This window comes from Typopeltis vanoorti, chromosome 23 (assembly GCF_054136105.1).
Source record: "Typopeltis vanoorti isolate ZY-2024b chromosome 23, IOZ_Tvanoo_1.0, whole genome shotgun sequence".
Classification (NCBI taxonomy): domain Eukaryota; kingdom Metazoa; phylum Arthropoda; class Arachnida; order Uropygi; family Thelyphonidae; genus Typopeltis; species Typopeltis vanoorti.
The window spans coordinates 37,686,466-37,712,885 of record NC_143571.1 but is presented as its reverse complement, the minus strand read 5'-3'; the positions used below and the strand labels follow the sequence as shown (position 1 = coordinate 37,712,885).

Below are 26,420 nucleotides of genomic sequence, written 5' to 3'. Positions count from 1 at the left end.
ACAGTTTTCCAATAAGTACATTAATATCTCCTGTCAGTACCAATAGCAACACTTGATGCTACATTCTTTCAGAAGATGGCGCTGCATTCTGATCTCATTTCTCGCGAATAGAAAACCAAACCAATTCTTTCCGGAAATCAATATAGTTTTTATATTTGAAAAATTGTTTATTTCTTCAATAAGACAAAATTTCTTGAATTTATTTTTCGTCTGCTTATGATACCAACTATTGTAGATCTATTTTATTTCGCATTGGACAGTTTTTTACTGCTTTTAACAATGCAGACAGCGCGTAAACAATCGTTACCATGGCATTGCATAATACTAAACATTCTAGTAGCTATTCTGTAATCTTTCCATTTTTTTTATATCGCATTCTGTGAAGCGATTCTCATAGTGGATAACATTATTCCGAACCATGAACACAGTGAGATAGATAATATATTACTTTCTTACTTCCTCTTCCCCATCAGCAGCAAACCATTTATTTAAGTCACTGCCCGGTTCTGCTTTAGCAACAATACTATGCAACTAACCTACATATACAAATCATTACTTGTAGTCTCCAAGCACAGTTTTAATATCTAAACAGAGGACAAAATAGAGCTGCTTCTGATTGGTCAATATTTGCTTCCCTGCTTTGTTCTTCCTTATTGTTGGTTTTGGATTGCCATTCTACATCATAGTAGAGGTATAATTGATTTTGGACAGTGATGTTAGTTTTTTTTCTCTCTCTCTCTTCTTATTATCGTTCCGTTTTCAAACAGCAGATTTCTGAAATTAGAAGACTGACGTTGGGCATTTAATAATTTCACAATCGTCGGTAAAATTGGAGCACTTTTCACAATTTTGACAGTCGTCACTTCAGTTCTAACTTAAGATTAGCTACATTTTAAACATGCACTGCTATAACTGAAAATGAAAGCACTTCGTTTTGTAAAGTCTAAATTAAATTTAAAACCAAACTCCCAGACGCACGACAATTGATAAACATGACTTGATTATTTTTCTCAATTACTTTAAGAGCCACAAATTATTTTGTTTTCTTCTCTAAAACTCTTGATACAATTTAGTGTATATATATATATATATATATATATATATATATATATATATATATATATATATATATATAAAGCATTCCAAGTATTTTAGCTTTTATATACTTAAGTATTCTCTCTCTCTTTAATTTTATATTATTCACTGGTGACTTTGCAACAATAAGAAATAATCCTGTGCTTTAAGTACTGAATACGTTTCTTTTTTTTTATTCTGTAAACTTCAGAATAAAGCTGAAGATGTTACTTTATCTTACGGACAAAAACATCCAAGAAAGCCCAAAGAATAAACACACGCTCCATGGATATTTCATTAGCTTTTACTTTCATTAAATGAAACAGATGAGATAGTGCAACTTGGCTTTAATTAAATCTCGGAAATCATTCTTACTCTCGAACCCAAGACGCACTTTAGGCAATGTGCTACTATTTTCGTGTATGTAAAACAGATGCTTGCAACCTCTTTTTTTTTTTTTATATTATTATTATTTTGTAAAGTAACCAAAAGAAAGTGGATTTTTCCTTTGCATTTACACGTGTGCACTTTTACTTTGTTGAAAAGAATATTTTTGCATGTTTAGGAAACTCACCAAACATGAAAAAGACATATTTTGTCTTACTCTGTGTGCCTAAGGTTACTCCATTTAATTGATTACATTCAGCACTTAAGAAACCGCAGGTAAAGCAATCACAACTTGCACGGAATGTCCCAAGTCGTGCATATGGACGTCTCGAGAAAATGAGTCACAGATGGAATGGTCATTAAGAAGGAAAACACGAAACAAACTGTAAAACTTATTTTAAGACCATTAAGATTACATCAAAAGTTCAGAAAGTTTCTTCACAGATAATTGCTTTAATGTTCGACACCTTCTCTTTTAGTGTTCCACTAACGATGACCCCAATCTCGTCTCATTTTTTTTATACGATTAGACGAAGATTCTCATAATACAAAGTTCATAAACGCACACACGTAATTAGATCTTCGACAATCTCATTAATTCGCTATTTAAAGCGCTGCAAGCGCCACCTGTATTCGAGAATGGGAACTATCTTAAATGATATTTTCAAAAGTTTTTCAAATTTCTTAAATGATATTTCACAAAGCATGCATTGAAAAATGTTGATATACCAAACAGGTTGTGAGAAGGGGGGGGTAGAGATAGTTAAGACAAGAGAGAAGTTGAATCGGTCTTCGATGCTTCCTTATTATCTAATAATCGTGACAAACGTACTTAACTTCTTTTATAAATGGAGTTCTTTGTAATGAGAAGCACTTTTCTCATACTTATTTAGTCTTAAAACATGTGTTTCAGCTTATTTGTTTCTGTTATGAGCATATTTTTGGCTCGCGTTCAGTCGTGTCCAAGCTCTGGAGGATAATTTGTTCTGCATATTTTCTTATCTCGAGCAGCGGGCAAGACGTCTTTGGAGAAAGCAATGTTGTCGTCTTGTCAAGAGTCATAAATCTTCCAGTTATCTTGGATCCAAATGCAACCGCCATCTATAAAATGATAATGTTTTGGGCGGCGAGAGAGATAGAGAAAGAAAGAGTGAAATCCGTTTATGGTATATACACACACGCACACATAAAGAAAGAGAGGTGGATTTTTTTATTTATAGTTTCTTTAATATTGACAATCATGCTTGTTTTTAAAATGGAAGGAAATTATTGTGAAAACTAATCCAATAGATTTGTGGACTAGTAAAAAAAAATGTTTCTCACGAGTGGGTTTTCTACTCTCAAACACGTGTTATAATTATCATATTGTGAGCGCTTAGTGTAGCTCCGCCTCTGATGACGAAATCACAGGATAAAAGTTTCATTATTTATGAATGAAAATTCCGGTAAATTTCGACATGCTCAAGAAGTAACCCACCTACATGCATGACCTTCGCACGTGTGTGTGTGGAGTCATAGAGGCTCTAGAGTTGTTTAGCTTTAGTATAAGTTCGCCTTAATAGCTTCTGTCAATTGTTTTGGTGTCTCCTAATTTACGTCTATTTTTTGCTTGAGTTAGCGAGGTTTATTCGCGTGTTTGTGTGTTGACAGAAAACAGAAGCTCCAACATAATGCAATTGATGAAACTGGGATGAATAATACCTATTTTTTATTGCCTCTGTGTTGCGTAAGAAACAATAAAAATTCGCTTAGGACCAGGACATGATTCAGCCAGTGACGTTATACAAGAGGTACTCCTTAAGAAAATAGGCAAAACATAAATATTAATATCAATTTAGAGGAGTAACATGGAAAAGTTTCCAGAATAATATTCAGAATCCTGATTATTTTTATAGTGTTCATCATCTAAATTGTAGCTAAGCAAGATAAAGGTAACACGTAAGCTAAGTTAAAGAGGTTTTTTTTTTTATAATAATAATGATATTAACTTTCGGATATATACAGGGTGATCAAAATTAAAGTATCCCTGTTTAAGACCTAGTGGAGCGTTACCCAGTGATCCAAATGTTGCGAAACTTTGCAGGAATACAGTTGTATTATGTGGAAGCGATATCTGAGGGGAAAAAAGTAGTTCCAAAATTCACCACCAGGGAGCGTTGTAAGCACCAAATGCATGGAATTTGCATATTCCGCAACTCGGCAGGTGCAGGGAGAGTTAAAAGATGGACACGGGATTTTTATTCTAGTTGTTAATACCGTTCACGGTGATGGTACCAACGTGCTTTGCTTGTGAAACTGCCGTTGCTGCACTCCGCGAATTTCTTCGCCTGAACAAATACCGACGAGGTCCACTATCTCCATGTGCTTCTTGATAAATGATTAGTCGTTTTGAAGAAACGAGATCGCTGGGAGTTTGATCTGGCAGAGGTCACAAACCAATCAGTTTACAACAAGTGAATGAAGTTGCTACTGCTGTTGTGGAGCTGGCCATGAATAACAGTGTTATTTCCTGAAGTGCACGTGCTGTATCAAGACATATGAATGTTCCTTACACAACTATCTGGAAATTTCTACGGAAGATTTTGCATTTTTACCCATTCAAGATAACCCTGACACAAGAGTCGCGCCAGAAGGACTTTAACATTCCTTGTCGAGTGGAGTTGGAGCCACGCAGAGTATTCACATTTGCTGGGTATGTGCTACGCAAAACCCACATGTAATCCAACAAATTCCTTTGCATTCACCCAAATTTACTCTGGTGCTGGTTTGCAGCTTCGTTTATCATTGGACCATTCTCATTGAGGACATTCGCCAGTCGGATCCTGTGACCTGCTCAGTTACTGCCAAGAGCTATCGCGATATGATAAACAATTTTATTGTGCCACAGCCACAGAAGTGCCTGTGCATGGATTCGTTTATTTTCATGCAGGATGGCCACCGCGTGGCCGCCTTGGTCACCTGATCTGACATCCCCCTGTGAATTCTGGCTCTGGGGATTTCTCAAAGACAAGGTTTATCGGGATCATTCTGATGACTGGCCAGCGCTGAGGGACGACATAACCCAGCATGTGCACAACATCAGTTTCGACCAGCTGCGTTCTGCCTTGAACACACTGTGCGAAGTGTGCAGTTTGTGGCATACCAGGAAGGGCACAGTAGCTGGGGGGGGGGAATCCGCCACCAAGTGGTGCTGAATGATGTTCCGAATGTAGATGTGGTAATTTTTCTGTGTGTGTGTGTGTGTAAGAAGGAAAAAAGCAACAATCATAAATAACGCATTCTTATTCATTATTCATTCATTATTCTTATTCTTCCATTATGCATTTACAGCCCATGAATGCATAATAGCAGTGAACAATCATAAATAAATGTTATTTATGATTGTGTCGCTTTTCTCCTTCTTACACACATATACACAGAGAAAGAGAGATGACTACATCCACATTCGGTACATCGTTCAGCACCACTTGGGGGCGAATTCTTCCCTCCCCTCAGATATCGGTTCTGCATAACACAAAATGTATTCTTGGAAAGGTTTCGCTGCATTTGGATCCCTGGGTGGCGCTTCACAAGGCTTTAAACAGGGATTCTTTAATTTTGATCATCCTGCATGTATATATACATATATGCGTGTACGGAAAGTATGAGTCATTATATCGGCAGTAAATTCAATAGAGTAAATAAAAAATTTTTATTGAATCAAGGAAAATTAAATGTGCAATTTTTGGTATTATTTTTCGGAGTATCAGTTCAAAAGCTTCTTAATGTTATTAGCAGATAGAATCATTATGATTCTATCTGCTAATAACATTTTCTGTTGTTAGAGTAAAACTTGCACCACCTTTTTTAACTTCGTCATGTTAAAAAATGCGTTTTTATAGGATTACAAAGTAGTCATTACACTTGGGGAGAAGTTCGGGCTGCAGTGTGGGGAAAGGAACATTTTTAAAATTCGATTCAATTGTTTTAATCGTTAAATTGACGAATGAGATGGATTATTGTCGTGACGTAAAGCAGTACTTTTGGAGAACGATGTTCTTCTTCTTCACAGCCTGCGAATAATAGGTTTCAGTTTTTCTTTTTATCTTTTCCAATCATTCAGATGACACTTTTATGTAGCTACCATACCGTGCTAACTTCGCCTAAATCTCGAAGGAGTTGATCCTCCTTTTTCTGACTCAAAAAACGACGCGATCGAAAAGCAGATCCCCCCCCCCCTGCATGTTTACTTCCTCGAGTGTTCGAGTAATTGGCAAAGGGGAAGACGTGTTTACAATTGTTAATGGACATAGTTAAGTATGATGACCATGAGAGTGGCTTCAAACATGCTTTGATTAATATTCATACACACCCAAAATGAACATTTCCCCAGTACCCTTTTTTTTTTCCCTGTTTCGGAGATAGCATATTCTGCTGTTTTAAAAAAATTAATCATTGCGTAGACTTTTTTCATGATGGTCTCTCTCTTTCTGCTTATAATCAACTCTCTTCTATATCATATAAACAGCCATCATTTAAATGCCAATCATTTTTACTAAACAGTTCACTAATGAAAGTGATTCTGTTGTACGTCCATCAGATCGCTGACCATTACACATTCCCGAATCTCACAAAACTTTTCATAATGATTATTTCAGATATTTGTCACTCATTTCTACTACGAATGTCTCAAACACTATCTCAATGAACGCAACCCGTTTCCTGACCCATTTATGCAAATAGAATGAATATTATTGCTGAGCATGATTCAAAGATCTAGGAAACATATCTCAATCTCTGCTATTCAAAGAATATTTTTATGATTTCTGCTATAAAATCAGTCTCGTTAATTTATTTTTCATTGCGTCTACAAACTTTTTTTTTATCTTGGGGGAGGGGGAATTAATCCTCGACACTTGGACTACATATGTAGCTAAATAATAATCATAATAAATAAAATGATTTTGTTATATTAGGTATTCAATGTAAAAAAATGAAATGAAATAAATATTGTTTGACTCAACAATTTCAGTTCGAATTGAGGTCAAAATAAATTTGATGTTTGCCGTTGCTTATTTAGATACTGATTACTGTTTGCGCACGCGCACAGTACACGTGTTTGCACTTAAATATCAGTTGCCATTCTTGGAATATAATAGTCAAAAAAAAATCAGAAGGGAAAGAAAACAGTTCGTGTCCTTCGAAGTTATGGATCTCGATTTCCTCGTTTTTCTGCAGGCAGTGTTTCGCAGCAGTGTTCGACCTATTAGTCTCACTTATTAGCCAAGTATCCTCCCTAAGAATGTCTGTGGCCTGACAGAATTTATTGATATTTTATCACTTTTACATATATTTATTTAAAAGATACAGTCTTTATTTCGACAGAATGATTATTATACATAAACATGAAATTTCATTATAGAAAGTTTACGTTTTTATTATTTATTTTCATCCAATACATGAGAGGTACAAGAACCGATAGCACATCAGTGTCGTGTATGAGGGATTATTATTATTGTTGTTGTTTTTGTTGCTACTGCAATCTCATTCACAAAAACGATTCAGTACGTTTGTTACATTAGTACCGAGGATGGATTTACACGTAAGTAATCCGGGACCATTAATAACATAAAATATCAATATGATTTTTTATGCTATATTATGGTGTAATATAAGCCTGCTTCGCTCATTTGGTATAGACGAAGACTTTGTTGGAAAGATCCGGGAACTTTTATCAGGTCTTTCAATCAAATGGTAAGTTTGATGAGTTAGCCGGTCTCATCCAGAGGTAGAGGTTTTTTTTTTTTTTCTTTCTCCCGGTCCGGATTTCGCCCTTTAAAAACCGTTCTCGGGAACACACCAGTCAAAAAAAACTTGCCCTCAGGGAAGGCAGCAGAGGAGTGCTGTGTCGGCTGCTTTAATTCGTGTGACCCCCCCTCCTCCCAATCAGGGAACTTTACCTGACTTGAAGAAACCCCTAAGCAGGGGACTTTACTTGAAGAAGGAGAAGATACTGTAATATGCTACGTTATCGATAATAATCTGAGGATGAAACTCATTTGTCTTGTTACTATGGCGCCTGACGAAGTCCTATAGCTGCACCTATAGGACTCAAAATCAATTTTGCAAACAGTGCGACTTGTTTCGTAGCAGTTTCTAAAACGTTTCTGTTTATAGTGGGTGCCTTTCTGAATTATTTTTGTTCCTTTTATTACCTTACTTTACATATCTGTCTTTCCGAAATATTCCCTGTATAAAAGTACTTCTCATGTATTTTTTTTTTTTCGTGTTCTTCCATTTTTGAAATATTTCTACCTATCTATCGAATCATGTTTGTTGGCCTGTTATGGACAAGCAACTTGCTTTTAAAAACATCTTATTGCTTTATAATAGCTAAGGTAATTCTATCTACTATGTCTATACCTTACGTGTGTTCTTTTGGCCATTGTATCTGTTTTGCGGAATGAAAAACCTAATTTTCATAGAAGTACGTTTGACACACACACACACACACACACACACACACACACACACACACACACACACACACACACACACACACACACACACACACAGCTTCATGAGGATTATTTCTTTCAGAATACAAAAACCCTATACAGCTGAAGACTGTAACCCGCACTGTGCTCTACATAGTTCATTACACTGCTGCATATCATAATATTTGCTATTACTGATTGTGTTCATTTTTATCTCCAACATTCAATCTGTGTGCAACCATGGATCTTGCGATTAATTTTTCTCTGATTCCTGCCATTTTTGCATTTTCTTTTTTTTTTTCTTTTAGTTGTTTATTTTTTTCTCCTTAAATCCTACTATTTGTCCATTTATCTGTCTATACAGACATCTCGTACACATCGTACCAGGTGTCAGTTTAGAAAAGCGAAGTAATAAATCAAAAATAACCAGCCAGTCAATAACCAAATCACCAAAGTGATGAAATTTATTTCCAATAGCATTCAGTTTCAAAAATACGCAATTTAAATGCTTCATCGTTTTTGTTTGATAAGCATATCTGAGAAAAAGTTTGTAGTTTTAGTTCTTTTGAAAAAAAAAAAAACATTAATAATGATAAATGTTATATCTTTCAAATGTTCCAATAGATTTCTTTCTGTTTTTAAAAATCTTGATTAATTACTATAATTATTGAAGTTTATATGGAGTTAATATGAGTGTTTCTTTTTTGCAATATGTTCAGTTTTTGTGTTTATGATAGGAAAAAATGAAAACTTTTCTACATAAATGGTGCGACTTCATCGCAATAAAATTTTGGATTTATCCCTAGCAGTAACCCTCCCCCGATACAAAAGCACATCATTTAAGATAGACGGACTAGCATTAAACCGACTAACAATAAACATAACCTTAATCTCATACTTCGTTTTATAAGTCTGAAAATGAAAATCATATTTCTTTTAAAACAAAAAATAATTCCAGTTTTTTTTTTTTTGCTTTGTTTTGTTTTATATTCAAAGACGTGCAGCCTCTTTTGATGATTACTTTTAATGTATGTCTCATGCTCGGTATATTCTATGCAATGGTGTTTTTCAGTTATTTTTTTCGTTTATCACAAATATCTATAAGTAATAAAATATTAATAGGACCTTCACTCAGAAAGAGATACAGACAGAGAGAGAGAGAGAGAGAGAGAGAGAGAGATGACCATTGCTATATAACGAAGCAAGTATGCAGATATAAGAGTTTATTTCAATTAAAGAGTGGATTAAGAATATAACAAAAACAAACAAAAATAAATTTGTCTTGAAAATAAGCTAGAAACAGGACAAGTGAACGCAAGCACACACACACACGCACACATAAAATAAGCCGAAAGAAGGAATCCTATTAAGGCTCGTTCTCTTTATTAAAACAGCAAAAAAGGACGATGTCAAAAATTGAACCAACTTCAAAGAGATTACAGAAGAAAATGAGAAATTTTCCTAAAAGAGATGATGCAGTGACTCAATATTTATTAGATCTAAAGGGCAGATAGAGTTAATATTTTCTTACTCTTGAAGTTCTTTGATTAATAAAATCCATTACGGTTTCCACTGGCTTGTATACCAAATGGATTATGACATCGATGCAGTCAGAAACGCATTCAACAACAGAAAAAACAGAAAGAGAGCGAATGATGAAATATTTCTAATAGATAATCAGATGGGCTTTCATATGGAAAAGAAATTCAATTTCATATTCAGCTCACAGACAAGAACTGCCCGGGAAGCTGCACATGATATCCATTAGCCAGACTTGGTTATAATCATATATCCATTTCAAATATGGTAGTAAATATTTTAAATACATTCGCTAATTCAAATAACATCATATTCCACTTTTTAAACCCATTTTTGTTATTCAAATTCATACAAAACTATTATTCTATAAAATAACTAAAAATCTTCAAAACAAACTAAATATGCTTCATGAACAACCAACATGTGAAACGCGAGTGCGCACCCCGCGAAGGTCTCATTTTGTAAGTCAAGTTTATCCTAGTTGCGCAAATAGGTTTTATTTCTACAGATGGATACCCGGATGCGTGAACATAAGCACATATAGGCATATAAACTTCGTTAATGACTTCGAAGAAACTCTAGTAGCACAGGAATAAAACGAGACTGCACAATCACCTCGATTCGTTCGCGTTCAAAATGCCAAAGGCAAACCACTTGAGTATTGATTCGAAAACCGGTCAACCACATAGTTTTACAGGAGGAAGACTAAGAGCTATGATGTGTTGCCAATCAAAATCGCACTCGCATAATTACTTCGGAGATGGAAAGTACAGGATAGAAAGCCCATATACGTACCGTATTTAGGGCATCGCAAATATTAATGCTGTGATGATTTTCATGATGGTATTGCACTTCGGTTTTTAGCCAATGTTGGGTAATCTTTTTTTTTTTTTTTTTTTTTTTTGGTGAGGGACTTTTCGCATTTCAGTATAATAATATCCTTTCCTCGATATATCATAAAAGAAATATGAAGAACGACTTCATATTTAGTCGTTCTTAAACAAACGCATGCAGTACATTTTTCTTGAATCTTTGGATTACTTCATTTATTTGATTTTAGTTCAAATTTCGTTTTTTGTTAAGTTTAATGCGATTTCGTGTGATATTCGTATGAATTCAAGTGTTTCGATTCACATATTTCGTTACAATCACCCTGCGATCCTGTTTTTTTAGTTATTTTTTAACTTAATCTGAAAATTTAAATTAAAAAATTCTTAGCCCGCCCAAGATCATAAATATAAGTTTATAACATTTTGTCCGTGAGAGCTACATAAACAAAATAAAAAAACAACACGTGCTGAAGTTTAACGAAGCATGTTGTTCATGAAAAACATGCGAAATCGTCCAAATAAGTAGGGTAATGCTTTTAATATCGTTCTTATTTAATTTCTAATCATTTTCAGAATATTAAATTCTTGGAATCGCCGAGTTTGTCAACATTGCAGGCAAGAAAATGAATGGTTTCTTCTTGATAGCAACACTAGCTGGCTGGTATGTAGAGCAGCTTCCGATGATGATAGCTCTCTGTTTATTCTGATCGGTAGTCTAGTTTTCTGCTAGTGTGGGGTACTGTGAACCTCTAAAATTATTTGTTTTTATCGTAAGTGCCTTCGGGAGCTGTGCTATAGTTCTCCCTGCAGGGAGTTTGTAGCTTTATTGTTGCCTGGCAGGGATGATGTGTAGAGCAGCTTTCAACAGCGAGAGTTATTCGTTGATGCCAACAGAGATGCAACAGGATGCGGCTAAGTTAACATAAATGGATAATTCTAATTCTCCACCTTCTTTGCTAGGTTGATTCAGACTACATGTTTAAGAAGAGAATAACGCATGTTTAAGGTAATGTTTTATAATGGTTCTAAAATAGTACAAAAATAGAACTATTTTTGTAATTTTTGGTTGTGAATTTGATGGGCGGGGATGAGGTTAATTTACTGCTCTAGTTGGCCAAGTATAGTAGTTACTTAATATCGCAGTTCTCAGACTAATAGAAAGTGGATTTGAATTACACAATGGAGACAGGGATGAAAACATCCCTGTTTTCATCTGCGCTAAAAATTAATAAAATAAATAGCTCTTCAAAATAAAATATATATATATATATATATATAATTTTTCCATAGCTGCTTTGTTTGGAATCTTATTCTGAAAGATCTTTAATTTTGTAAGTTTATTTTTAGATGGAGTAGATTTTAGATTCTTGCGTCCAATTCTACTTGCACTGAACAGAATAATAGCTGTTCACACACACACACACACACACACACACACACACACACACACACACACACACACACACACACACACACACACACACACACACACACACACACACACACGCACGCATGCACGCTCACAATGGGAGGGGGGTTAAAGAGTCGTCGACTTCTTTTCTGACTGATCGTTACACTGTCTGAAGTTTTTCTCGTCTTGTGACATTTCAACAGCATCGTGACTAAATTCTTGTTATCGTGTAGTATACACCGACACAAATTACACAAAATAACTTCTAAGGACTTTTGCTCGCAGAGATCCGCAATTTTCAACACAATTAGTAGGAGAGATTACAATGTTCAGTTTAAATGGAAAGTTGGAAGTCGTGACTAGGGAGGAGTGGTTTTGTCTGTTTCTAGATTCGGCGTCTGTTTGCAAACTGGCTTCGCAATAGCACTTACCGTGCGAAATATCCGAGATTAGAATACCTAGAGTGCAATATGATACCCTGTTTTTCAAGTTTGTCCGTTACAAAAGTACAAAGTGTGTCCTTTGGGAAGGTGGGATCATCAGTAGATGGCGGTAAGAGATCGGAGGGAGGTCATGCGGAAATAGGATATTTAACAGGTAGTGCTAAAAAAATTCTTTCCCCTTTATATAAACACCACGGGGTATCTGAAAAAAAAAGCAGGAATACCAAACGTATGGCATTTATATTGCTAGCGCCATCTGGCTTTAGTAGTTAGAATCGTTTATAAAGAGAATATGCTTCAAAGTAAATTAACAAAATGAGATATCAATTGGTTTTCGCAAAAGACTAAATCAGGATAGTTTTTCGCACCATCTTAATAATAACTAAGCGAACATTACTGAACTATATCGGGCTGCATTAACAAGCCGAATTTTTTAGATGATCGTTTTGTGCTAAGTTATGAGTTAAGTAATTAATTTCATTTATTGATGACCCCCTTTTTTGTTTTAGAAATAGAAAACTTAGCAAGAAACACTAGCATTTATCTTACAAATACAAATATAAAGTTATAAGTATTTCTAAACCACTGAAATCCAAGTCATTTCCATTGGTTGACCAATCATAACAAGTGTGATTGGTCATCAATGATGGAATTTCTCCATCACGAAAAAAAAAAAAAAAAAATAGTGATTTATCTGTCATTAACGCAATATTGTACGTATCATCCGATCATTAGTACATAGTTGGCAAATTTTTCTGTCTACCCAAGAGGCTTAGATGAGATCTTGACGGCATACATTACCCTGTATTATGCCACTACTCTCTCTCTCTCTCTCTAAAGAAAGAATGCTGACAAATGCTGTGTCCCAGCAGCTATTAAACATTGATAGCCTCGTCCAAACTGGCCTAAGAAGATGTCGAGGCCATTCAGCTGTATGTTTGCTTCTACCGCAGCAGGCGGCGAACACTGCCAATTTCTAGAAAGGCGCGCAACGAAGTGGTCTAAGCAGTTAGTAGTAGCCGGAGAAGAGCCGAAGGCAGATTTTTGCAATATAATCACACGTGACGAAAGGAGTGGTTCAAGGACATATAATGCTTTTTATAGTTTTTAGTTTTACCCCACAGGTAGACATGGTAAATATATAACAGGCGTAGCAAAGTCACTATTTTCGTGGCTGGAATGGCCATTCTTTTTGGTGCCACATAATTACTTGGAACGTTTTACAAAAAAGAAAGAATGAAAAAAAAAAACTTTTACGAAATAGTTATTTATCGAGCAATTAAGCGGAAAAGAGCATTCGCGGATTGCAGAGGTTCCAATGTGCTGACTTAGTGCTCAAGTAAATGGCAATTCGTTGGCTCCTCCAGTGCATTTAAGAAATGCAGGGCGCTTTTTTTTTTTTTCTTGTGCGAGTCCGATCGTTTGGTTGCACATACAAGTTTCATCTCAAGGCAGAAAAACGTGAGACGCAGTGAGCTGGGGTGAAGGGATGTTAAAGTTCAGTCACCGTACTAGGGACGTCATGTAAAGAGCTCCACGTCACAAGAAGAAATCGCTTCGACCAGCAAAGGCGTGCTAAGACTGAAAATTGAGTGCGCACTTTTTTTATATTTTTTTCATGTCGTGCCGTAGAAAATTGTAAATATGGGAATAAGCAGAAAAGAACTTTAAAGGTAGGTGTCTGTTTATCTTACTGCTTTATTCTCTTAATCTTATTGAGTTTTATGAAGATAAAATGATGCTTTGGCATATAAGGAATGTCATTTTGCTGTAGGGTTTTTCTCTCTTCCCCCACCTTTGATTTCGTGTTGAGATTACAAATCGTTTAGCAATCAGTTATTGGGTACGAGAGTACTGTGGAATTATGCTCGGAATTGTTAAATACTTCACAGACGATGTTATTGTTCGCTCACCGCAATAACTGCGGGTGCTTGCAAAACACTCGCTTGCGTGGATTAACTTTTGTTAATTTCTATTTCTTATCGCTCAAACTAGAATCGTTGATGTCATGAATGCATTTTAGAGTATATTTATTCTTTAGAGATACCCCCCAGGGGTTTCGAACTACAAGCTGATCGCTATTTGAATAAATTCCGTGACCTCCTTCTGTTATGGATAATCCAGGCCAAGAGGAAAATATTTTCTTTTAATTTTATATCAAGTAAAATATCTAAAAATATTATAAACTCTGACATTTTACCAATTATTGAAACAAAAAATGTAAATAAGAGGTATAACAGGTCAAATAAAAATATTATAAACGGAAATATTTCATACATTATTTTAATTATTTTTGTTTATTTATTTATTCTGCACATGCAATGTTCATTAATAACCTCCAAAATGCATGCGTACACCACTAATAATATATAATAAGTAGGTCAAAAAAATAAACAAAGCCCGGACATAAAAATATTTATACATATACACAAGCGCATATAATTTGTTCATTATTATATATAATAAATATGTCTATACATATAGCAACCATAAAACATGCTATTTGCTCTGAATGATGGACTGAGAGTCCTAGATTTATTTCCTTTATCTGTTTTGGTATGTGTTATGAAAAGAAGGGGTTTAGTGGGCACTTGGTAATTGTGAGCATATGGTAGTAGATAACACATTTAATCTATGAAGACTGATTTCGCTTTCTTTCATTTTAATATATTTTGCATATTACTATAACAGCTAACTTATAGTCCTTATAAGGACTGGAAAGGGGCGAAGCAAGAATGAAACTTAAAGGGGCGAAGCAAGAATGCTTTTTATCTTCCCCGTTATCTGTAGAGGACAGTGTAGAGATAGGGTGTTATTGAGCTATTAAAGCTCTGATCATGGCAGGAGGGTAACAGCAATAGCCGAGCCTCAGTTAGAACTTCATTGGCTACAGCATTGCCATCCATTACCCTCCCAGGGTTTTCATCTCATAACACCTAACCTTATCCTTATAAGGACTGGCTTAAAGGGGCGAAGCAAGAATGCTTTTCATCTTCCCCGTTATCTGTAGAGGACAGTGTAGGGAACAGCAATAGCCGAGCCTCAGTTAGAACTTCATTGGCTACAGCATTGCCATCCATTACCCTCCAAGGCAGAGGTTCCGAAACTTTTTGTTTCCTAAAGCACATTCTAAAATACCGGAAGGGCGACGGGCACCATCTATTTTTTCAAGCAAATATTTTGAATTCTTTTGTTAAATGAATACATACAAAGTTTACATTATAATCAAATGTTTTATTACTTAAAAGTTTACATTATATAAAAATTTAAATATATATATGTAAGTTAGTGCGATCTTTGGCATTGCATTTCATTGGCCAGTGCTTCATAATTAGGAGAATATGATGATATTCCAGTTCTTAAACTGGAATGAACAACTTCGACTGCGCGTCTACTTTACATTTTATGCGTTTAATACTCGTCATGTGTCATTAACGCATGCGTCATATAGTATAGCATGCCATGAATTATTGCGTGATTATTTCAAACTATATACGGCACACGGCTGAACAGCGGTGGGCACACACAAATTGGTCGACGGGCGCCATGGTGCTCGCGGGCATAGGGTTGGGAACTCCTGCTCCAAGGGTATTAATCACCGCATCTCACGGTCGTTTCACTGCCAAACACCTATCTTTATATGTATCATCTTTAAGGAGTTTTATTAAAAATTTTGGACAGGTGTTCTTAGTTATGTCTTGTTTTCTTATTTAAAATTCAAAATCTAAAACAAAATATTATTTAAATATTCCATAATTATATAACTAAGTCTTAAAATATATAGTATATACTAAAATGTAACTATAATTTAACCAAAAACCTAAATATAACGTAACCAAACCACATCAAATATAACTATAACTGAATAAAAAAAATCGAAGTATTTTTATATCTAAATATAACTTTAATAAGCTATGAAAATTCAGATACACATCTATCTATAACGTATCCGTTAAATACAACTCACATGCATAATATTAAATATATAATGCATATCCATTTTACGAAGAATTACTTTTTTACGCAATTCTTATTAAACGTTTTATTATCCTTTCAGATTTAAATATATATAATTTTATTGAGAGTACTGATAGTAATTATATGCATTAAAACTTTATGTATTTATAAATATTAGAATATATCTTTTTAACTAGCATCAGATTAGCTAGTAAGTGTTACAATTTCACTAAAGTAGAGAATTGCCAGGTTGATTAACTGCAAATTATAATGCTTGTCAGTTAAATGAGTTATATTTACTGTGAGCTACATGTAAAATAAAGTATTTGTGAATATAGATTAAGTTCCAGTACTCATCCATTATATAATTTCAAAAAAATAATAATAATTTAGGATAAGACAACTAAAGTTTAAGTTTTGTTGATGCCTTTCAAAACACTAGCAGAACCTGTCTGGTCCTTAAATTAAAACATCACCTAGATTTCTTTCTCTCTTCTTATTTTCATGTCATGCATAGAACTGCACTGTAAGTTCTGCAACTACCTGTGCGCATTGTTTTTTTTAATCTTACAGTAATTACGAAATGAACATGATAGTTTTCTGCTGTAATTTTCTTGCATCTTCACGTGATTAGAAAAATATTGTCTTGGAGATTTATCAAAGCAAATATTTTGAACATTTCTACTATCATCATAGAGTGATGATAGTAGAAATTGTCATTGCAGGAACTACTCTATATTTTCCCCCAATATTTTCTAAAGAGCCAATATGGTTTACTGTTTTGATCATTTAATTTTATCTTCATATTTCTACTTTTTCCCTATTCTTTTTCCCCATTCCTTTTTCTTGTTTTTCTTCTCCCAAATTCCTTCTAGCAAATGTAGATTAGGATTGCTTAGATTAGAGGTCCAAGGAAACCAGCTGAGGCCATAAAACCAGTACATTGCATATGGTGAATGTGTTGAGTTGTGTGTGTCCTTTGGCTGGTTTATAAGTTTTGTAGGATTAAAAAACCGAGTAAACTTTATAAATGATTTATAAGCAAAAGTCTTGATCTTTTGTGTCGTTTAATTAACACAAATTATTTACAACTAAAGGGTACGTGTTTTACTGTCGCTGAGGAATTTGCAGCTGAAAAAGTATGAAATATTTAGTCTTACTACATCATTCCTTTGCATCCTAATAGTTTTTCATTCCTCTTTAATGAGTTTAAAATAGTTAATTTTTCTAGATGGGATAATGATTTCTCAGATTCAGTTGACTCTTTGAATGAAAGCAGCTAACTTTTGGGTTTTCAAAATAAATTTATGATTTTTTTGTTTCTTTCTGGTGTTCTGATATAGTCTATATTTTCAGTAATACTTCCCAATTCTCGCCAGGACCCCTTCACTGTCCACACCCAATACTGATGTGTTCAAGATGAATTATAGTAATTAGCCAGGAGACTCCATAGCTATCGGCGATGCCTTTTGTTTGGACAACCCTATCTAGGACGCGATGAACATTTATAAGGTCTTTTCAGTTACATGTGAAGTAACCGGTCTTATATGGAGGTTGCATGGTTCATCTCTTAAAACAGATAAACAGTCAGAAGAACCTCGTAGCTCTAGTTGCTGAGTCCTTAAATCAAAACAGCAAACCAATTCGTTTTCACACTTTCACTGTGATCTCCATATGTTACTAAGAACTGAAAAAAAAAAACCTGGAAGCCTGTGCTTGTTAAAACAAACAAGGAAAAAAAAACTAACCAAGTTATTTTAATCAGGCCAGTATGATGAAACAACTAATTGCCCAGGATTTTATTGTAGTTACATAATAAACAATAGAATACTGGCATGTCTTTTCCACATAGCAAGACTGATTGCTTCTTCGTGCTAATAATATTAATAAGTAAGCAGGAAATATTACTTAACAAATGTGAACAATAACAATATACTGAGCAGCACATAAACCGTTAATAATAGTATGGTTGAAGAATTCTGTTTATTATATTAGCTGCTCACATCGCTTGTTGTTTGGAAAGTTTAGGTCTGAAATACACTGAAAAATCAAATAGTGATTTCAAAATCTTACTGTAAAACTTGTAAAACTAAAAGTTGATTCCTATTAATGGTCCTGTAAGATAGGTAAGAAAAGTAAGTTTCCTTGCAAATTATTAATATTATTATTATTATTCTCTGTCAATAATTATCATTATTGACAGAAGGCGCTGTGTAGACAGATGGACGCACGCACGTTGTTATCGCTGCTCCTGGTTTTATAGGTTTAAAGTAGTTTTTAACTGATGTCTATAATTTGAAAGTGATGCTATTTAATTCTACTAGTACTAGTCACGCTGCAGACAGGGAGGTTTAAATCACCAAAATCGGATAAGTAATTACTAATTATATGAAGAGCCAAAGGCTTCAATTCGGCAACATGAACTTATTTAAGTTAAGGGATATTACATCCCATATTGTTTCTTAGCCGAATAAGAAACTCAAGGAGTTTCATGCCGAATATAGAAACTATATACAGTTCGGCGATTCCAAGCGTAAGCAAATACCTGGATAGTGCAGCACCTGACCCATTTGGTAGTGCAAGCTGAGGCAACTCATAGCAAGCTCCGATCACTATTCTTGGTATTTGCCCATAATGTGAACTTAGCTCCTAGGAGCTGTATTACTGTTCTACATTATGAGAGAAAGTCACTACCCATACCGGTTTCAACCTTATGTTCAGGTGAAGCGGGCTCTAAAAATAAGACGATCCCGAAAGATCGCCCAACTCAGCGTTGTTCCACTCGATGACAGGCTCACCCCGTCACCGAGAAGAACTTCTCAGCATTGGCTCTACCCAGTGGCAGGCTCACCCCAACACCAAGCAGAGCCATAATCTCAGCGGTGGCCCCACTCAGAGACAGGCAAAAACATACCTCCAAGTGGAGCCTCTCAAAACCAGATCCGCCCTGGTTTCCACCCTCATTGTGGTCTCATCAGCGAGTAGGTGGACCTAGTTCAGTGATGGCGAACCTATAACACGATTGTCAGCACTGACACACTTGAGAGTTTCAGGTGACACACCTTGGATCTTGAAAAATATTGGTATTCTGATGAAAAAAACTAATTTCAGTAATTTCAGTTTATTAAATTAATTGTATAATATGAATTCATAGATTGTATATCAATGTCCTATTAAATAAATAGCCTAATATGATATGTATAAGTCACCATCTATGATTAAGTAGTTAAATTTATAATGCATGTATGCAAGTGGCACATCAACAACGTCAATATTTTTTTTTTTTTAAAAAAGATGTTTGACACACCTGGGTAAAAAGGTTCGCCATCACTAACCTAGTTAATACCAAATTTGTAGCGAACAGAACTTACATCCCTTCTATGAGAATTGCCAAGACGGTGCCCTAATAAATTACTAATTATATGAAGAGCCAAAGGCTTCAATTCGGTGACATGAACTTATTTAAGTTAAGGGATATTACATCCCATATTGTTTCTTAGCGGAATAAGAAACTCAAAGAGTTTCATGCCGAATATAGAAACTATATAAAGTTCGGCTAGCTTGCTCCACCCTTGCTATGAGCTGCCTCAGCTTGCACTACCAAATGGGTCAGGTGCTGCACTATCCAGGTATTTGCTTACGCTTGGAATCGCCGAACTTTATATAGTTTCTATATTCGGTTTGAAACTCTTTGAGTTTCTTATTCGGCTAAGAAACAAAATGGGATGTAATTTCCCTTAACAAGTAATATTCAAATTTTCAGTGTTGAAAGTCATAGAGCGAACTGCAGTCACTAACCAGCGAAGAACAAAGGACGTCGCCATTTTGAAAGTCGCACTATAGTCGCTAATGGGAAGAAAGTCTAAAGGTCACCGAGACAGCGCAGGTCAATGATTATTATTATTATTATTATTATTATTATATCTTCCCTTAACGTGTTATACTCAAAGGCTTACTTGGCTCCACAAACGTAATTAATGCTAACCATATCATCTTAACTACATTATCTCTCTCTCTCTCTCTCTCTCTCTCTCTCTCTCTCTCTATATATATATATATATATATATATATATATATATATATATATATATATATAGAGAGAGAGAGAGAGAGAGAGAGAGAATTTTATTTTTTTATTTTTTTTGTATAAAAGATCATAAAGTGATATGAGGAGCGATAACGTTGGATAAGATGATAGTTGATGACTTGCCATGAAACACCCTCTAAGTAATCTTTCTTTTCTCCTGTGGATAGCTTCTGGATACTGACAACAATTTTTTTTCTTAAAATACTCCTGCAGAATGCAAGTGCGTAACTGCCCAAGTTACTTTCAGGTTATTCGAAGTGCAGTTGATTTCCTCTAGAGGACACAATCGTAACAGGTTTGAGCTCATTGTCGTAATTTTAATATACTAAATAAGAAACCTATAAAAGTATATGCTTTTTCTAGAATTTCAATAAATATTTTAGCTATTAAAACATTGAAACGCATCACATAAGACAAACTTACTTCCTTGAAAAATAAAGTAAGTTACATTAGCGCGAGAGATTATGGAAACTAAATTACCTAATGCTAAGTGTGGACCAAAGATCATGCTTGACTTGGAAGTTTTTCAGTCACTTTCAGAATTAGTCTGTGTGAGTGATATGCATTTTTTTCTTTTATGGGGTATTCCTCCAATTGTCCCGAAGGTTTGTGCACCAGAACTGACTCCTATCCTATGTTCTGTATATACTTTCTCACTCCACTGGTATCTATCCCACAGATTGGAAATTGGCCTATCTTCAACCATTCCCAAGAAGGGCAACAAATCGCTGCCGTCTAACTGACTATCTCACTGACCTCAGTATTGTCTAAAGTAATAGAGAAAACCATCCCAACTACTACGCTATCTCAAAGGCACCCAGCTAATAAACGACCATCGGTATGGATTTCGTCGCTGCCGACCAACAGATCTACTCCCATACTTGTATATCATCTATCCCTGGATAAATTCCATGGAGAGGTGAATCTCAAGTGGTTTCTCTTGATATCTCCAAAACCTTGGACGGGGTCTGGCACAAACACTTACTAAGCAAACTTCCACTTTTAGTCTGGACTCACACTATGTGTGGTTGTGAATGGTTCCTTATCCTCTTACCATTCAACTAATGCCGAGGTTCCCCAAGGTTCTGTTCTCTCACAAACCCTCTTCCTGCTATATATCAATGACTTACTTAAGTTGACCTCCAATCCAAAATACAGTTTTGCAGATGACAACACATTGCACTCCTTCCTTTTATTTGATAAACATTATTCTACAAACAACCGCAACTTATAGAGCATCAAACCTCTTCCATCCTCAATTCTGATCTCTAAGCCATCCTCCAATGGAGTTCAGATAACCTCAATTTCATTGCTAGTGAAACCCAGTTCTGTCTTATTTCTCACAAAAAAAAGAAACATTTTTCGCAGTGTTATTTTTTGATAACACTCACATTTCCAGACATTTTGAGATTTCTCTTCTTGGAATTACCTTGACATCAAATCTCTCCTGGCATAAACACATCACAACCGCATCCTCAGCTTCTAAAATACTAGGATCTTTCTTTCGCTCAAACGTTACTTAACCTCTGAACAGCTTGTTAACTTTATGCAAATCACAAACCCGCCCATCCATTGAATACTGCTCTCACATTTGGAAAAATGATTGACCCAATACAGAGGGGAACAATTAGATTGATTAATGACCCATCTCTTACTAACTCCCGCCTCCCATTTTCGCACACACGTTTGGTTTCGGCAATTTGTGTATTCTTTAAATATTTTTATTGGAAATGTTCATCTGAAATAGCATCAATAATTCTCTCACTTTACTAAGCTCGTTGGCACAAGTGTAGCGCTGCTGCTCAACATCCCTTCACAGTGCACCTTGAAACCCATAGAACAAGTTTCTTTTCCTCCTCCTTCATCACAGCTACTGCTGTATAATGAACATTCTTTCCCTGACTGTGCATTGTATTTCCGTTTCCCAAGGAATACAGTCTTTTAAATCAAATATAAACAAGTTCCTCCTTTCCTAACCGGTTACTCATATGTGGTACTGATGTACTATAAGTTGATCAACACCTCTCGTGTATGGACTCAACATAAAAAAAAAAAAAGAAACTTCGAATTTTAATCCCGAAGCTCAGCTAAACCGACCGCAGAACATATAAATACCAGTTAGAAATATCGCCACTTCTCTTCTCTTATCTCTAGGGGGGGGGGAATCAGTTACCTATGGATTTCCAATTAAGGCTGCAAGAGTGGGAAAACTCCCTTAGGAAAATAAAATGGTGTTAGTAGATTTGTTTTTATATGACAAATCAACTAACCCCTAATAAATGTATGTATGACATCACATTCGTTTTAAGCCATCAAACCAATAACAGTAGGGAGAGAGAGAGAGAGAGAGCTTGGAGAAAAGCTATATGAAAATCTACCCTATGCAGTAAACAATATCTAATAATATTAACAGTATATGGTTCAGAATTCGTGAAATTAGGAGATTGTTTACATATGCAATAGCTATTGTTTTGTAGCCAATGGGTTTCCACTTCCAATTCAAACAACATAACAATGAGAGAGAGAGAGAGAGAGATCGAAGCAACGTGTTTAGTTCTGTTTCTGTGACAGTTAAATTGTTTATCATGCACGGGAGATATAGTTACATTTGTGTCATCAAATATTAATCGACGTAGAATAACAAAATGCCCTCGGTTCGTGACAAGATTGTATATCTCGCACGTCGTAGGAGAATTTGTAAAATAAACAGTTCACTATTACTTTCTAGACATCAGGAAATGCACGATGTTCCACCTAAGGGTATGTAAGAGTACACACAACCAATCTTATAACTGCTTGTCCTCGATAACAAACCTGAGATCGTAATTATCAAATAGTCGAACTAAATGGCATATTTCGTAATGTATTCAGATAAGATCAGATTCTCCCCTTATATTAGAGACGCATTCACTTAGAGCTGAAATGAGTACGTTTGAGCCGAGTTATGTAGGCCAAGGCATTGTTCATTGCTAATTGAGATCACATGGATAAATAATTACTTCCCGCCTTCAGGGACTGTATAGCACTAAGCTGCAGAGCTTTGTGTGGTGAAAATAGTCATTTAAACGTTGTGGGCTTTAATTTAATACAGTATTAATTTGGAAACTTTATCAATACGTTGTTGCTAATCTACTAGAAATTAACATTTCATTTAAAAGGTTTGGCAGAATAGCTCAACAGAAAATGTCGATTTCTTTCTAACATGGAAATTTTATCATATAAATCTTGTATATCGTATTCAAAGAGATTCTTTACAAACTGTAAGTCAGTAGCATCCAAAATTCAGTTAGTAATATCAAATTTGATCCATCATCCAGCGGGAGAAGGTGTGAAAACGTTTTCAATATACCACAAGTGAAAACACAGCATTTAACTGATGTTGATAGATGAAAAGAACTTTTGTATCGCCTGTTTCCTCAATGATATGAGAGCATACGAGGATGGAAGAATGGAAATGTGGTCATACGTAGAGGTGAGTAGCATGATTTGATTTTTGAATGTTTAAGGTTCATCGCAGCATTTCATGAAATGCCGCAATTAACTCCTCTTTTTATTTGTATTAATAGGATGTACAATCAATGCCTGATTTAGGCGAATTTAGCATTTAACAAGAAGCTAGGTAGATGAGTTAGGGGATTGAAATTATGCCTCTAACAGCTAAGGATGTAACCACTTTATTATGTCTGCTAATTGCATGTATTATCTTGCCTATTTTTTGGTTTTGAGGGATTCAAAAAGCCAAGTTTAGAGAAGATAAAAAAGCAGTACCTCCTCCGCATGAGATCACATGATCGGACTCGCCTTCTGTTGTAAAGATCCTTATAAAAAGTTTATTGAGTCCTAGAATGACCTTTGCTCTTTTGCCCATTCCACACCCACTAAATGTTATTGAAGTTGAAATCTAGCAATCAGATTTGCTGCATTTCACATTTTATTTCAAACTCTAGTTATGCCAACACATTTTTCTATAAAGAGTAATAATGTAAGATGCAATAAAGTATGAAGAAAAGTTTCTGTAAATATCATTCTGTTCTCTGTCGTAAATCCGCTTAGAAATCCATATTTATGGTAAGCAGATGTAGATGTCTGGATTAGTTGCAGCAAACCATTTGCGGGAGATTATTGAATGTATCATACCAAATGAAGCCATTCCAGGTTTCCATTAACCCGTCAAATCACGTGATAAACAAGCAAATATCTCCCCAACTTTGATTACTTTTAACAGTTAGATATTCTTTCTCCCTTTTCTCATACGGATGCTTGACAGTATCCTATTAATATATGCGGAGAACGAGTTTAAAAAGATCTCAAATTGAGCTAATTATCACGTTTCTTATAGACGACCGAAAAAAATAAGGCTCAGCATATTTAAATATAAAATTTTTAAGCATCGATAAAGTTTTTATTTTTACTGCTAACGGCTGTGCTGGACGGAAGATTAATAGACATCAAAGAATTTCCCCTTCTAATCAGGGTTTTAGTTCTGTCTCTTCCTCCGTTATCGAGAAAATGCAAAAGCTCGTAATGTTTCTGGTCTTATCAGCTCAATAAGCTACCAGGATTACAGAGAGGAAATTGCTGGAAATATACCTTCCACTGCACAAACTCCCTGGTTAAATCCATGAATAATTAACAACACTATCTCGCACAGCCTTAAAAACACAGATAATTATTGTCTGCTAAAAACTTCACTCTTCTGAAAAAAAATTGTTTCTGTCGCCGTGCATTACTAACCCTAACGGTTAATTATGAGTAGCAAAACTATTCGAGATTATTCTTCGGTAAATGTCTTCCTCAAATCCAGTTTTATACGTGTGACTTGTACTGATGTTAATTGGTTCAGAAATAAATAAAGTGCCTCGTTTTATTTAATGATCGCTCAATAAGCAATCACACACACACACACACACACACACACACACACACACACACACACACACACACACACACACACACACACACACACACACACACACACACACACACACACACACACACACACACACACACACACACACCGCACGCTAACATTAACGATGCACCGAAAACTTTGATGTTTTTGCTATCAAGCTTTCATTTTTAGGTGTCCGCTAATTGCTCACTTTGCAGATATAACGCGTTGCGTAACTCAGAAAAACGAAGTTTGTTTGTTAGCATTTTTTAAACAGAGGATTAATATTCTAATAAGTTTCTAAAATAACTTAATCGGATATCTTGAATGGATGATCAAAATGACTTCTGACCTTTTTTTTTATTATAAATTCATAATTTTTTTTTTTAATTTCAAAGTTATGTTAAATTTCAAGTTATTGGACTTGTAAAGAGTAAAAGGATTGTAGTTGTGTTAATTAAGAATATGCCAATGCATTGAAGACTATTATAAATGACCAGTGTTTGATTTAAGTGGGTGTGGTCTTCTTCGGCTGGAACTTCCTGTTTAAGGACAGTAAAATCTCCAGGTTTCAGGCGTGGGGGGAAGACCTACTTTCGTTTGAAAGTTCCTCTTGTCCCAGACAGAATTCGCATCCAACTCTTTCAGGCCAAAGTGTAAACGATCGCTCATTAAGCAAACGCGTTGATCATTCTTCCCTTGGCCCACAGATAGCGTCGGGGTTCTTTATCGTCGATCGATTTATCCTCTTTTTTTTATCATATACGGAAGAGCCTCTATACTGACTGAACGACTTTGATCAGTATCGACAATGACCTAGGTTCGAATCCCGTCTAGGACGAAAAATTTTCATCAACGCTCTCAAATGAAGGGTGAATTAGTGAGTTTACTGCTGAAGTAGATTTTTTCTTTCCCAGAATCTTAGGGATTTCATCATGCAAGACAGAGAAGAACAAGCAAATTCACACACACACACACACACACACACACACACACACACACACACACACACACACACACACACACACACACACACACACACACACACACACACACACACACACACACACACAACACAGAGATTCTATTCAAATTATTGTTTTGAAAGCCAAGGATATTGGCCATCATTTAAGACCCATGATGGCCAAGTATCCTTGGCTTTCAATTAGAAGAACTTACAGTCTCTTCTGTAAGTTCAAATGATGATTTGATTATATACAGCAATTACATGTAGCAAAACATGAACGTTTCTGTGAAATGGAATTATAGTGAAGAGTTATTTCCCTACCTACTTAGTCTTTTCTCAACACAATCAAGCAGCCTAA

At 35.4% G+C, this 26,420-nt stretch overlaps 1 protein-coding gene across 5 annotated transcripts in view; it reads left to right on the top strand.

Moving 5' to 3' along the window:
• The first annotated feature begins 13,657 nt into the window (after positions 1-13,657).
• Positions 13,658-26,420, top strand: part of LOC150093785 (protein turtle-like) — a 264,493-nt gene continuing 251,730 nt past the window's right edge. For all 5 annotated transcript variants that reach the window (XM_090412675.1, XM_090412672.1, XM_090412674.1 and 2 more), the window contains exon 1: positions 13,658-13,833. The gene's annotated coding sequence lies outside the window, so the exon portion shown is untranslated. The remainder of the gene's footprint in view (positions 13,834-26,420) is intronic.